General features: G+C 32.3%; 1 long non-coding RNA gene across 1 annotated transcript; it reads right to left on the reverse strand.

The window, feature by feature from the left end:
* Nucleotides 1-10,930: 10,930 nt before the first annotated feature.
* LOC107891119 (uncharacterized) lies at nt 10,931-12,078 on the reverse strand. Its single transcript, XR_001682124.2, has 2 exons — nt 11,473-12,078; nt 10,931-11,388 (listed from the first exon to the last, which is right to left on the reverse strand). It is a non-coding gene; the product is annotated as an uncharacterized lncRNA (long non-coding RNA).
* Between the last annotated feature and the right edge of the window lie 4,992 nt (nt 12,079-17,070).

Consider the following 17,070-nt stretch of genomic DNA (forward strand, 5'->3'; position numbering starts at 1 on the left):
TGTGTAAACCTGGACATTTTGTTTCTGACGTCAGCAATCCTTAAGAGCCACACGGCCAAGGCCCACGCCTGTGTGCTAGGCCGTGCCCTTCACATGACTAAGACACACGACTGTGTCTCTACCCGTGTGTTTACTACCATGCATACTGACATACAATTCTTACGTGCAAGGGACACACGGCCATATCACATGCCCATGTGGTGGACCGTGTGTCACACACGGCCTAGAGACACGCCCGTGTGCCTACCCTTATAGAAAAAATAAGGTTATTTACCAAGCCTTTTTGTCACTCTTTCTTATGTAACCTGCACAAAAATCACTCTATACTAACATAAGGGCACATCACAAAGTCAAAATAACCATAATGGACAACATTTCATTTATGCAATTTACTCATCCATGAAAATATCATCTTCTATTTATTAATCAAAATGAGTATTATATTCATCATATGAGCCAACACATTATGGCTAACTAATGAAACACTAAACAAAGACTCGAGTCCCTATACATGCCAGAAAACAAAACAATGAAACTAGCTCTACCAAGGTCTTGAGTGATAGTGTGATCGAAGCTTTTGATGTCACTGGATCCCCGATACTAGCTTGGCGACACTATAAAGAAAGAAAAGAAATGAGGGTAAGCGTGGGAGTTTAGTAAGTACATATATGCAAATAAAGTGTAATTATAAGAAAATCATATTCATCCAACGGTAGCTTGTCATACTTAAAAGAAATAAATCACTTAACGTCTCTATCTTACTCTTTTTTCATTCATGTGTACTTAATACACCTAGTTATTTACTCAGGTCCTAACCATGAGTTCGGTATACATACCTCATTAAAGTATTCACCAACTAAATCTTCGGATTACCCGTTAAACTCTCGAAATTCATATGGATACGCGAGGAATTTGCGTCTAAATGCCATATAAGAAATTAGGGCTACCTTGTGCTATGAAACGCTTACATTTGAGCTACTCACGGGCCTTTTTATCAAGTCAGGAGCCGAACCCCAGAGCTATCATGTAACGTTTGCTCATTGAGCCACTCACTGGTCTGTACACAAAGTCAGTACCCGGACTCACGTTACCTATAACATTTATCTCATGAACTCAGACTCAACTCATGAGTTCAGAACACATAATTCTCACCACATGCCCATTTGTATCCTATGCTATGTCTAAGGTTCAACGGGCTTTATATCAAATCGAATAGCATCACATTTGCATACATTGCAATTTACTCGCATAACATGTCATTCATACATTTATGGCAACAATTAAAATTTAAATACATAACAACAATAAGCTAATTACACATGTATATTATTAAAATATATCCAAGTAAGCTTTAATAACACATTATTTACATATGTATTTACCTCGATACAAAATAATGAAGACGAGCTTAATCCCCGTAAACTTTGTTCTTACCCCGATCAAGACCCAAATCACGTTTCTCTTGATCTAAATTAATAAAATTAATTTATTTCATCAGTATATCAATTTAAACGCCTGAAAGTTCATAATTGGAAAAATGACTATTTTGCCCTTAGACTTTCACAAAATGACCATTTTACTCATATGCTCGAAAATTAATTTTTATTGAATTTCTTCATATTATAAGCCTATGCGAACCCTTTTTACTCTTATAGTAATTCAAAATTTCCACTATTTCACACATTTGTCATCTCTTTTACAACTCATGCACAATAGTCCCTATTAGGGTTTTCATGAGAAATGCATTCACAAAAGTTGTTTGTTACTCACCAAAGGATCATATTCTTCCATAAAAATTCAGAAAATAACGTAAATTCTCTCATGGAAAAACCCTAGACCTTCAACCATTTTGCAAAATGGTCCTCTCATTTAAAAGCTCTTGCTTCAAGGGGTCCAAAAATGTAAAAATCATTAAGAAAAGTCATGAAAACCACTTACTTGTAAAGGCTTAAAGTTGCTGAAATTTCCAAGCCTCAAAAACCCCTCTAATGGCCAATTTTTCGGTGGAAGAAGAAAGAGTGAAAAAAATATGAAACCTTTTGTTGTTTATTTTATTCAAGCTACTCAAAATTGGTGACCAAACACCACCTACTTTTGAGTTTCCCATCAATTTGTCCCCTATGGCCGACCAGCCTAAGAATTGGGGGTCTAATTGCTCTTTAAGGCCCCCAATTTAGGTTCTTTATCTAATTGACACCCTTATCTAACAGAATAGGACTTTTGCATTTTATGCGATTTAGTCTTTTTCACAATTAGGCAAGCAATCGCTAAAATTAATTCACCAAAATTTTCATGTACTTATCAATCATGCTACAATACATAAAATGATATTTAAAATAATTTCCTCAACCTCAATTTAGCGGTTCCAAAATCACTATTCCGACTAGCCCTAAAATCGGGCTATTGTAGAGGAAGCCAATCATTTTAAAGATAAACCTTTAGGTACTTCAAGTGAGTTTCATTTAAAAACTAACCTTGTGGAATCTAGTTTTGGTCCCAAGTTTATTAGGTTAAAAGGCATTAAAAATTCAAATAAGAATGCAAAACTTCAAAACAAGAAGGTTTTCAACTTCAAGAAACCAGGAAATGATAAATCCAACAACTTTGTAAATTATTATGTGTGTGGCAAAGTTGGACACAAAGCATACAATGCTAACCATGCTCTAACCGCTAGAATGAAAACAAACCACAAGCACATCTAATTGAAAAACCAGATGAGATAACAACTGTTGCGGTTTCCGAAGTGAACTTGGTTGAGAACAAGGCTGAGTAGATTATAGACATAGACGCTTCCAAACACTTCTACACCAATAGAGAAATGTTCAAATTTGAAGGTGTAGCTAAAGGTGAACAAGTCTACATAGGTAATTCTAGCAATTCAAAAGTACTCGGTAAAGAAATGATCTTACTCAAACCTACTTCTAACAAAACATTAACATTAAATAATGTTCTTTATGTATGTGCCCTGCACAAAAATTTGATCAATTACTAAATAAGGCAGGCATTAAATTAGTCTTTGAATATGATAAACTTGTACTTTCCCGTCATGGAGATTATGTTGGGAAAGGTTATCTTAGTGAAGGTTTATTTGTGATTGAAACTATGCTTAATAATAATAAAGTCACCACTTCTTCTTATATTGTCAAATCCTTTGATATGTGGCATGCTAGATTAGGTCATGTGGATATGTATTCTAAAAAAAATTATAAAAATGAATCTACTCCCTAATCTAGATTATAGTAGCTTTACTAAATGCGAAATCTGTGTTGAAGTCAAGCATGCTAGACCTTCTTTAAAAATTCTTAGACCTTCTTTAAAAATTCTTACTCATAGGAAAACTAAACTTTTAGAGTTAGTTAATACTTATCTAGCAGACTCTAAAAACACAGAGAGTAAGGGTGGAAACTGTTACTATATCACCTTTGTAGATGACTACTCTAGATATACAAAGGTTTATATTTAAAGATATAAAGATTAAGCTGATAAAACTTTTCTTTTTTATAAAGCATAAGTAAAAAAAACAGTTTGATAGGAGAATAAAACATCTTAGATTCGATAGAGGTGGGAAATATGTCACTAATTTCCTTAAAAAGGTTTGTAAAAAAGACGATATTATACATGAGTTTTTTGCTCTTTATTTCCCATAATAGAATGACATAGTTGAAAGGAAAAATAGAACTCTAAAAGAAATGATGAATGTTTTACTCCTAAGTTTTGGTTTACCTAACAGTATGTGGGTGGAGGCCATACTTTATGCAAACCATATTCTTAATAGAGTGCCTCATTAAAAATTAGACTATACCCCATATGAATTGTGGAAAGGTTATACCTCTAATATGCAATACTTGATAGTGTGTGCTTCTAAAAAGAGCACCATCGGATCTAAAATTATTGATGTTGTATTTGTTGGTATGCTCTAAATAGTGCTGCATATAGATTCATGTCTTTGCATGATCATTGCATATGTGAATCTAGAAATGTTATTTTCTTTTAAAATGTTTTTCCTTTAAAGAAATCTAGCATAAGTACTAATCTATAGTTAGATGAGCATGCGTCCTCTTCTAGTACACATAATAGAGATGTTCTTAACAACGATGTTGAACCTAGAAGGAGTAAAAGACAAAGAATTGCCATTGGTTTTAGACTTAGAGATGTTCTTAACAATGATGTTGAACCTAGGAGGAGTAAAAGACAAAGAACTGCCACTGGTTTTAGACCTGATTTTCTTACTTCCTTTGTAATTAAGATTAGTGATTTAAACATGATAAATGATTCTATTGCTTATGCATTTTTTATAAATGAGGATCCAAAAACCTATGATGAAGCTATAAAATCAATAGATGCTAGTTTTTGGAGAGATGCCATTAATGATGATCTAGAGTCTATTATGTTTAATTACACTTGCGAACTAGTGGACTTGCCTAGAGGTTTTAGACAAATCCCACAAGCTTATTTTAAAATCCAAAATCCAATGCCATTTAACCTATCTAACTATGTTGGCAAGACAATTTCTAAATACTTGTTGCTCTTTAATAGACAAAAACATTGAAATAATAGAATCCATATCAATGATAAATAATAATGTTCACATTCAAATACAAATCGTTATAGTAAACTGAACATTGTACAGAGATAAAAAAGCCTTAACCATTGAAGTATATTACAATCAGTTGTCTATGATACTTCACCTTAAACCTTAATAAACCAGGCCAACTTACAGAATGTAACACCCCTAACCCATAACCGTCGCCGGATTAGGGTTACGAGGCATTTTTAATCAAAAACGCAATTTCAAAACATTTAATAATATATATATAATCACTCAAGTCAAACTCATTTATAAATAAAAATACAATCAACTCACATTTCAGAACATACATCGATTTACAACTTGCATATACAGGTCACAACAAATTTCAACTTGTTACTAACAACATATAATGCATTTAATTGCATAGCATTTTCTATTACCAACAGGGTTAAACATACTTCCATTACCACTTATGTACTTATGCATATAGTCGTTAAATCATGTACACATTCTTATAATTTAATAAGCCATAATTCACATCTTAAACCACTTACTTATACGGTTTGGATAATAAGCAAATTAGTCTTACATGCCTTTCACTTAATACTAATTAAAGCATTCATACGGCAACAGTCTTGTATTTCCATATACTTTATTAAAAGTAAATAATCATTAATGTCTACACATACCATTTAAGCATTAGATTTTTTTTATGCATTTAACCTTAGTAAACTTAACTATTTTAAGCACACATCATTAAAAGGTACACTTATTACATATATTAGTTAATATATCATTAACAGGCACACTTATTACATATATTAGTTAATATGTCTAAATTTACTTACATATTAACAAAAATGTTAGTCATTATTCGAACATCTTAAACTTTTAATCACATATTATCATTCTTGACCTAGCTCATACAGTAATTTCATAGTAACCAAGCTTACGCATACAAATATATTAAATAATCTAATAAGCAATCATATACGTTTGATTCCATTATACCATAGCCGAACCTGTAAATGAAGTACATATATAATATATACAACTTACCTAAAACAAGGGCCACATTTAACATAAAATACATACCAAATAATCAACAATATTTATCCACGAAGCATACACAGCATTTGCCAACATTCACGCTCAATGAATATTTAATCAAGAGTATATAAAACCAAATTGAGACATAACAAGCAACCATTTTTTCAAAACACATGGTACTTAACAAAAATATTATACATACATGGCAAGTAACTATAAACCAAAGTGAACGTAAACTAAACTTAACATAACCGAATTTGAAAGATAAAAGTTTAGCCATTTTCGCATGGCTTGTATACATAACCAACATTCAACATTTTCAAAATATATTTCAACCTATACGTGCCATAATTTAAGTTTAGGTAATAAGGTACCAAAACAGTAGATAGTGTGATGAAACTGGCTGACAGTCCCTGAGCTTATAACTTGACTCAAAAATCTATAAAACAGAGTAACGTAATACACAGGGTAAGCTATCACAACTTAGTAAGTCATAAGCAAATAAACAATTTAATAACATATTCAACTTGTTTAAGCTAACCGAATCAAATTATCATTATCAATGCTTAACCTTATACCTACAAATGAGATAAAATAATACATTTCCATGCACCATTTTTTTTTAACCTTGGCCGAATGCTCACCTAAATTAATTAATCAAATGTCATTCAACTTTTAAGCCAAAATATAACTATATAATCACACATACATATATACATTTAAATAAGCTCAAGAATCATAATATGACATTTTGCACACATATTTCTTATTTGGCCAAATATACACAGTCACACAAATGTATATACACATAGTTAAAAATCACTTTAATAAAACTTAAGTTACTTATCTTCAAGGTTGGATTCACATACCGTATTCGCACATATTCATTAGTAGTTTCATACACAACTTGTAACATACATAAAATAGCTTACTTACCTTATTTCAATAGATAACAAACTATTTCATACCTGGTCTTTCAGTTTATATTTCGTATTTATTCACAATTCATCGTTGCTCGATGAATCATTCAGAATTGGGTAGGACACTCGGATAATCACACATATATCGTACAATGCCAACGTCCCAGACGTGGTCTTACATGTAATCACATATCGATGCCACTGTCCTAGACAGGGTCTTACTCGCACACATATATCGGAGTCAAATATCGATGCCATGGTCTTACTCGCACACATATATCGAAATTCTATGTCTTGACATATGTATCCTAACTATTCCCAAGGTTCATACGGGGCTTTCGGACGTCGTAACTCGATCGAAACGAATGCTTGAACATGGTTACCAAGTGTATACGAATTCGGAAATTACATGTATAAATTCATACATTACGTACCAGAATATATATTTAGCATTTAACTACAATTAGGCACATCTATTTTCTTATAAACTTACCTCGGCTGATGTAAAATGGAACAGGGCAGCTAGTCGACGACTTTCGTTTTTCCTCGATCCAAATCCGACTTCTTTAGTTCTTGATCTAAACATATTCAAATTAAGCTCACTCAAACATATTTTCATTCAATTTAGTCCAAAAACACATAAATGGGAAAATTACCATTTTACCCCTAACATTTACACTTTTTACAATTTAGTCCCTATTGCACAAAACACAAAATAAACAAAATTTCAAGATACCCATGTTTGGCCAAATATTCCTAATGTTCATACAAGTCCATATATTCATTTATTTCACATTTTAGTCCCTCAAATTATTTTTTTACAATTTAGTCCTAATTACTCAAAATCGTCAAAAACTCCAATACAAAACATGTTAATCTAAAACATATTTTTCATATTTCATCATCAAACAACAAAAATCACAAGCTCTCAACAATGGCAGAACTCAAAATATTCATCAAAATAAAAAATTCAAGCATGGGTTTTGTAGTACTTGAAGCAACGATATGAAAAACATAGAAATTATCAAAAACCGAGCTAATCACATACCTTAATCAAGTAGCCGAACCCTAAATTTCTTTTCTCTTTTCTTTTGTTTAAGTTTCGGTCATGAAAATGATGATATAAAACCATATTATAAACTTTTATGTTTTATTATACATATATTATTTCATGTTTTACTATTTTACCCTTGTATAATTTAATTAAGAAATCATATATAACATGCCCATTACCGTCCACCTAAAAACACAATGGTATAATTGCATTATAAATGCCTCCACTAACAAAGACAACAACAATTAAGCACTTTCACATTTAACAACCAAATTTTCATTTTACGCGATTAAGTCCTTTTATTTAATCGGGCACTCAAACGACAAAAATAAATCACGAAAATTTCACAGATATAAATTCACACATAATAAACACAAAAAATAATTTTTAAATATTTTTCAGACTTGGATTTGTGGTCCTGAAACCACCGTTCCGGTTAGGGTTTAAATCGAGCTGTTACACAGAACTTCTACAAAACTTAGTAACTTAGCAACAATTAAAAGCAACTTTCCATAACCTTTAAAAAATAATTAATACAAACAGGTTTAGAAAACGTTGAACCTGCCTTAACCTAGGCAATGTTGCATGCTTTTATCTCACCTCTAACTCAATGCATATCAGAACACATCATTTTCAACTTGGATTCTATCTTGATACTGATACAGAAACATAAAAAATATTTGCTAAAGTTGCATGTCCCATTCCAATAATCTTTCATGATTAAATGCTCATTTTCTTCTCTTCACCAAAACATTCATCACATCTTTTATAGATAATTATTGCCTGTATGATGATTGTTTTGCTCCTAAAACTCACTAAACTAACTCTATAAGGCAGCAATAAGCACAATGGTTCAACATTGCAAACTTAAAGCCATTAATTTTTCCTCAAATATAATTTTACAAACTGCAGGATAATATAAGCCAATTGGCATCTTACAAACAAAATTTGTAGTAAAATTGCGGCAAAAACAAGAAAGCTATCACACATTGCAAATATAGGAGAAATTCAAAACTTTAGCATTTGTACAAAGAGAAAAGGACACAGCATAAAGACAACAGTTTTAGTATAATAGTATCAGCAACATTTGGAGCATGAGAAACGATTACTAATTCAAACAACTGCAGAAAAACAAAAAGGAATTAAAGACATTAGGGATGTAGGAGCTTAAAAGGGATTAGAAATGGAAAACCATAAAATCATAAAACTACAGTCGGTGCATGTCTCTTCTACTGATGTCACTCGCTTTCTCTCAACATCCCCTATCACCATTGAGTAATGCTGATTCTTAGCTGCTGCTTTTGAACCAGAGCTGGAGAACCCAAAGAGTTTGCCAACATTGGAAAAGATGATGAAAGGAACCTTAGCATCACAGAGAACGATGAACTTTTCTGGCGTGTCTTGTTCACACTCACCGCACCATTGTTGATACACGAGAAAAAGGGGATGGTGAAGAAGCAAAGAAGAAGAAGACAATCCAATGGCTTGTCTGGAGTCGCCCCCTCCCAAAAAAAAAAAATAGAGTGTCTGAGGTTATTTGAATCATCGGTATTTTAGGTCGGATCCCGGGTCAAGTTATTATAATTGTATAACAATCTTAAAATAATCTTTTACATTATATTGTTCTATTAATTTTAAAAATTAATTATAATATTAGTTATATATTTTGATTTTGTAACCATATTATTAATGAAATGTTAAAATTTTTAAAAATCAATACATAATTAAATATAATATAATTAAATCAATAGATACAATCTACTGTATGATAGTACTATTAACAAGCCTATAAAATACCCTTTATTTGACACACATTCAATATGGAAGAATTATACTAAATCATATAATATATATTTTATAGTGCTTAAATAGGGTTATTCAAATTTTGACACTTCACATATTTTGTTCTATGACACATTAGATTTTTTTTTAGTTGAAAAAAGTGGATCCCAAATAATTTTAATTTTCAAAAATTAGTGTTTCATTGTGAAAGCTTATCTGCATTAAGTTATAATAGGAAAGTATTAATTAAATTCTTTTAAATCTTTATTTTCATACTCAAGGAAACAAAATATTTTAATTGAATTTGAAAAAAAAAATCTTTATTCCATCTACTCACATTATTTTTTTACTTTTAAATATTTTGGGTTTAAAATTTATATTAATTCCTTTAACAGATTCTATATTTTCAATTTTCATTAATTAAAATAATTTATTTAAATTTTTTATCAAAAATTTTAAATAATAGTTTGTAAATGAAGGGAAGTTATAACATTTTCAATCATTATTTTTATATCAGAATAAAAACACGTTTTTTTAATCTATTTGAATTTATTTGATTATATATTACTAATTAAAAATAATTAAATAATACACATGATTAATTTGTACATGTAGGGAGAAAAAAACTATACCAAAATTTTGGAGGAAAATTGGTAAGTTAGCTTATGATTGTCATTTAACACCATAAAATTAGAGGTCTTCTTCATTGGCATTTGGCAATAATTTGGATGCATTAATTGATTAAATATAAGTCCAAATTGTTATTCAAATTCATATTAATATTAACAAAAAAAAGGGTAAATCTTTAAAAAGTTTCAAATATACAAGTTAGAAAACAGTTGGTTATTACATTAGAGATGGCGCTTATTTAACACAGTGGTTTTGTATTTTGATTATCCTCCTATCATTATTTAGATTTGAATTAAAGATAAAAATCCCACTTTACTATAATGTAAACAATTTGTTAATTTGGATTTGGCTTTTGAATGGGGATGGTTTCAATGTTTTAATCTAAAAATTTTGTCCCACTTCATAGGGGACTGAAAAGCAAAAATGTTTAGGTATCTCATAGATTGCGTATTCCTAAGCAAAAATATTCTGATTGAAAAATGAACACTGATTGATGATTTGAAGATTCACCATCCATGGTATTTATAGAAACCAAGCATGCCTAAATTTAGAAAAATATGAATGTTAGAAAATCTAAATGTCAGTAGATGAGAAAATAATGAGATTTTAGATAAGTTTATTTGACCAAAATAAAGGAAAAAAAGCAAAAAAGAAAAGACACATGATGGGAATCGAGGAATTTATATTGGATTGAGCTTTGGAGCTCAATTCTCGTGCTTGTATGCCTATCCTTTTATTTTGATACCAAGTAATACTATATAAACATAACTCAAGGACATTCGTTTACTTTTTATTGAAATCTTAAAGTTATTTTTTTTTTTACAAAACTTTTCTCACAAAATTATTTACTAATTCGATTTCCTTAATATAATTTGCTCGACTTCATTATCAACTTCATATTACATTTATCTGTATGAACATCATACTTATGAATGCATATGATTTGCTAAACATAAGAAGGTATGAATGAAGAAGAAACAATTTCATATTCCCTCTCAACATCCCTCAAATCTAAAATCCATCACCTAAATAGAGGAAAACTACTCCAGATTTCTATAACAAATACCTAAACCACTTCAACCCACAAAGTTAGACCCGCCTTTTGAGATTAGTATAAGCAGGCCCCTCACTATCGAGAGACCTTCGGCAAAAAGCTTCATTATCAAGGAGAACCGCATCATCAGTGTGCTCTAACAGAGAAAGGGTTGACAAAATACTATTGTAAGGCTCTACAACAGATGTGGAAACTCTGGGGAAGCATAAACAGTGAGATCCAATTTTGATTTCTTACCATAATCCACTGAAAGCGTTTTAAGAAGCAATTATCCAAGCACGAAACACCAAAAACCCTTGAAGTCCAGTACAGTTATCTGCTAGCTTCCTGATCCTATCAAGGCACAGATCCACCGTTTCCTTCCCAACTACAAAAAAAAAAAAAAAGAGTTAATTTAGAGATCTAACGGTAGGAGAAAAGAAACCCAACTTTTCCAACACTTATTGCTTACTTGTGTAGTGGCCTCTGGCAAAGTTGATTGCAGCATCTTCTTTGCCCCTAATAAGTTGTTCATGGTGGAATAATAGGTTCTAAGTTCATCAATTATGGTCGGTTCAAGATAAAAAAAAAAAAGAACGAAAGAAGATTAAATAACCAACGAAGAAAAAGGAGAAAATATTGAGTTTGTATTGGAAAATGAACACAAGAAAGACTTGAATGCCATGTTGAAGACAGTAGAGTTCCCAACAGGTGTTACCAGCTTGACGAATGTGAACTCTCTCATTTTGGCTAACAAAGGGAACAATTGCTGAAGAAGTTTAAAAGAAACAGAGTGAGATTTTTGAAAAGGTATTATAGATGGGGGGTGGAAAACGATTATAAATTTTGAATAAAAAGATAACGATTCCCAGGATTGAAATTTGAAAATTTGAATAGGATTATATTAACATAATTTGTTAAAACGGAATCACATTCGGAGCATCCATTTCCTTTTCTTCTATTTTTCTTCCTTTCTTGTTCTCCCATTTCTTCTCAGAAGACTACTATAGCAAAAATAAAAAGAAGAAAGTGATTTTAATTTTAGGGTTTCAACCATTAAAAATGGAATAATGAGATTAAAGGATCTGTTAATTTCCATGGTGGCAAATGACATGTAAAATCGACTAAATATGTGGAATTTTTAAATTATGTATTAAATGTCATGTCAATATTCTCCTTATTGATTTAACATCTCCAAACTAAAATAAAAACAACCTAACAAATGGGCAAAGGCGAATCTTGGGGGGCTAGCAGGGCCCTGCCCCTCCTAAAATAGAAAATTGCTATTTAGGTCATTTAAAAAAATTTAAAATTTTAAATTAATAAAAGTAGATTTTCACTTTGGCCCCCTAAGATTATAAAAATTTAATTTAATCATTTAATAATTATAAAAATATATAGACTATTAAAAATTAAAATTTTATTTGGTCTCCCTAAAAAGTTTTTCTAGCTCCGCCCCTGCAGGTGGGTGACCATTTGAGTAGTTTATCCTAATATTTTATATAAAAAAATATTTTGAAAAATAGTGATAATTTTTTACCAAAAAAATGGATAATTCTTAACAGATGTGTTAAGTTGACGTATCATTCATCCTTTCTATTTGAAGCGGAAATTTATTTGTTATTTAGCAAAAGCTCTACTGGTATTGATGTTGGGTTCAAATTTTTATAGAGTATATATATATTTAAAAAATATATTTGATTGAGCTGATGTTACTCTCAATTTAGTTCATGAGTTTTGAATCAAGCTATTGTAACACCCCAAATTTTGGGGTTAGAAGTTTGAGCTTTGTGGTTAGGGTCAGTGAGTAGGTTATGCTATTGTGTTTAGTTTCACGTTTAGGTAATAGAATGGGTCTGTTGGTTTAGTGGTTAATTGTGTGTTTGTATATCTCTAGTTCACGTGTTCGAACCTTTATGTGTGCGTTTTGGAGAAATATTTTTATTTTGTTAAATAGTAAACTTGTTTTAAGTTTAAAAATAATTATTAGTTTTCTTTTTTCTTTTTTGAAGTTGGTTACTGCTTTTCTTTTCACATTCTCCTCTCCATCTCCTTGGCTTTTTCTTTAGCTTTTTCTTCTGTTGGGAAACAATTTTACTTGCGGACTTCAGAGAGCTTTACTCTTTTGTCGTTGAGTCAATGTCTAAACATCATTGATCGCGAATCATGTGTGGGATTCAAACCTTATCTAATTTATTTGCGAGTTGTTTTGGCATTTCTTGAGTGTGATCTGAACCGTTGGTTTTAAGTATTTAGTTATTGAGGAAGTATGGGGAATAATGCATATTCCGATATCTTTTTGTTATTGCAAAGGTTGGGGCCTGATTTGATGGCTAAAACGGTGATTTTAACTTGTTCTGATGTGGTTTTATGACCACATGGTTGGCCATAAGGGTGTGTGCCTGTTCACACGATCGTGTGGAATTAGGAATTAGGGTTTTCGGGTAAGACTAGGTGCCACACGATCGTGTGGCCAATTTGGGGAAATTAATCGATTTTCACACGGCCATGTCCCCTGGGCACACGGGTGTGCGTGTTTAAGAATTAGGGATTTTGTAATTTTGTGCCACATGGCTTGACCACAAGGTCGTGTGGCTAATTTGGGGATTTAGGGATCCTACACGAGTGTGTGTTTTGGAAACAAGGTTATGTTTGGTGGGCACACGGGCGTGTAAGACCCTCACACGGTCGTGTAAGACCCTCACACGGTCGTGTCTACCCTGTACTCTATTTTAGCATAAATAGATAAAGAGTTACACGGTCTGTTCACATGGCCATGTCCCTGACTCACAAGGGCGTGTACCTCAGCCACACGGCAGTGTGCCTTCTCCCACACGGGCGTATTGACCCTCCACACGGCCTAGGCATTTCCACAAGGCCAAGGCATACAGTCGTGTGGTCCTAAGTCACCAAGTTTTAGTTCTGTATATGATTTTATCTGAAAATGTGTCTGTGTGTTCTGACCCTTGGCTAGACTTTAGTGAGGGTAGTTAAGACTCTAATTTGGGTAAGACTCTAATTTGGGTTGCAGCTTATGTGTTATTTGTGACTGTTGTGTGAGAAGTCTGATTCTAAACCCGGTTAGCTGGGTGTGTGCATGTCTATTTTTGTCTGACTGTCTATCGATGTATTCATTGTTTTTGTAAGGTTATAAGCATACAGGCACTTACATAAAGTAATTTTTGGGTTGGTAGTGAAGAGAAGGAAGACTGATTCTGATCTGATCTGGTAGTTTAATTGCAACTTATCGGTACAGCAATTTACCTTACTGTACCGCATATACGTCAGTTTTGCTGCGTACTATTATCTGATCTAGCAATTTAACTGCAACATATCTGTACAACGGTTTACCCCAATACACTGTACTATAGATGCGTCTGCTTTGCTGTGTATTATTATCTAAGTGGCTTAGTCTACATAAATGGTGTGTAAAGTTGGATTGGCCTTTGGATGTCCTATGTGGTGTGTTTGGTTAGATAAGCTTATACAACTCTTTTGAGGTGTGACTAGGGGATGAAGAGGTGTGTTGGCTAGATGGATGAGTTTTTATTACTTGACTGCATCCATACACATCTGTTTGAGTGTTCTGGGTGTAAGATTATTTGACTGTATTTTGTCTGACTGAATAACATTTGTGACTGAGTGTTTGTGTTTGACATGATGTGCTTGAATTGTTACATTCTGTTGGGACGTTGGTTCCAAGTTTACTTTCTGATTTTGTGCATATCTGTAAGTATGTTTCGCTATCGAATTGATATTTGTAATTCTATTTTTAGTCGCGTGTCGAACTCACACTGAGCTCGTGTAGCTCACATCTTTAGTGTTTCCTATTTCAGGTACACTTCTGTTTTCTGTAGCTTGGACTCAAGATGTCGGAGGTCTCGGACAGTCACGATAAGGAAATATGTTTAAGAGTCTGAACTGTGGTACCATTTTAATTTGGGTTTTCGAAAATGGTTTTCTTTGGACTAAATTTTTTGTAATAACGGGACTTTATATCTGAGAGTTTTTACGAAACTTAAATACTGTAATATTTTTGGTTTGTTAAACTAAAATTATCCACAACCACTTTGATTATCAATGTGACTTTTGAAATTCGGCTTAAACTTCTAGGCTGGGTTTTGGGGTGTTACATTTAGTGGTATCAAAGTCAGGTTTGCAAAAACTCGGCCTGTGTTTTTATGTTACCATGTGTGCGTGTGTTCGTCTTAAAGAAATTTGGGAAACTATACCACAGTAATTTGAAATGACTTGTGTTTTGGAAATGTTTTACAAAAACAAAATGTCTAAGACTCTGATGCCGGTCCGAGCTAAACTTGGGGAATTATAAGATTAGTTCGGTAAGCTTAGGATTGCAATATTTAGAATTTATGCTTGTGTACGAATTTGGAAATTGTAGATTCTTAAAGCTCAGGTACAAGACCGATATGGATTCTGAAGGTAAGTGAGATCGCGATGAGTCGTCTACTTTTTCAGGACGCGTGTTTGTTTAAGATTCAGAGGTCAATGTGATTCCGCCAACTTCGGGTAGCGATAACCAGAAGCTTGGTACTGAGGCATTGACTCAAGTAGTGAGAGAAGTGTTAGAGAAAGTGCTTGAGGCTAGGTTAGAGAGGACTGGAGAAATGCTACAAGTTAGGTGCGTAAATTGTAGGAAGGAAAGAGATCGTAGTCCTTCGAGGATGGAGCCTCGGCTTGTGAAGCGTGTTAGAACATATTTGAGTGGCAATAAAGGTTTTACAAAGGGTGTGGATAATGGTGTGAGTGTTTCATTTTGTGAGCACTGTAAGAAGTGCCATTCGGGCAATTTGTTGGAAAAAGGCGGGAGCATGTTTTTTATGCGGGTCCACAAAACATCAGATCTGGGAGTGTCCTCGGTGACTTTGAGACAGGTATTGTTGTGAATGTTTTAACGTTTTGATTAGAGCATAGTAATTGTGTGTGATAGGATAAATATGTATCTGCTTAGTGGTTAAGTGTTCTAGTTGTGTTTGAGGCCTTGAGATCAAGTCTAGCATAGTAGTGCTTCGGGATTAGAGTGCGCATTGGGAGTGTAGTAGGGTAGCTTGTGTGATACCATTGTTCTATTAGGGTCCGTTTGTTTGCCAGTAAAATGTTTTCCGGAAAATAATTTCTGGAAAATGATTTACTTTTCTAGAAATGATTTACTTTTCTGGTGTTTGGATGAATCTGTGTAAAATATTTTCTGTTGTTTGGCAGATTTCCTGAAAATATTTTCTGAAAAAGTTGTTTTTACATATATTAATAAATTTATATATATATTAGTAAATTTATATTTTAAATTAATTTTTAATAAATTTATACTTTTAATTGTTTTTACATATATTGCAATGATTTATTTATAAATAAATAAATCAAATTAAATATATAATAATACTCAATTATTAAGCTAGAATATTAACCGTCATAAATTGAAAACAACCAAAGTAAAATGAATTATTTGTGATTGTTTTATAAAAAAACAAAAACAAGGATTGAATAATTATAAATTAGCTTCCAAACCACAATTAATACTACAAATTAATAATATTATCCAAATGCATAATTAGTAGTACACCACATAATAACAACAATATTGTCCAAGTGCATAACTAATATTATACCACATTAAAAGTATCAAATCTTCATCCTTAAGAAAATTTTTGAAGCCAAATTTTTCTATGCTTCTTATTTTTAACTAAAAAAACCTTCTTACTTTTAACTAAAAAAACTTTGGCCTCGGATTCATGACTTACTAGATAATCAAACACGGAACACAAGAAGTCATCATCAAATCCTTCTTCCTCCATCGACATCACTTCTTCATAAAGATGTGGTGTCTTATCCGCAGTAAATTGTTCCAAAGCATTAGCAATTTGGCCAAGTTGTTCACCCACAAATTTAATTTGTTCATCAACGACACTTTCTTGAATTTTTTTCTTTTACGTTTGGATGTGCCAGATGAAGATACATTTGTTCTTACCTCTTCAATCTCTTCATTGTCTCCGTCTATAGGCACTAAATCTTGGTTACCATCATCCAAATCTATTTCAGCAAATGTTCTGGCAAA

Source organism: Gossypium hirsutum, chromosome A11, assembly GCF_007990345.1.
Source record: "Gossypium hirsutum isolate 1008001.06 chromosome A11, Gossypium_hirsutum_v2.1, whole genome shotgun sequence".
Classification (NCBI taxonomy): Eukaryota; Viridiplantae; Streptophyta; class Magnoliopsida; order Malvales; family Malvaceae; genus Gossypium; species Gossypium hirsutum.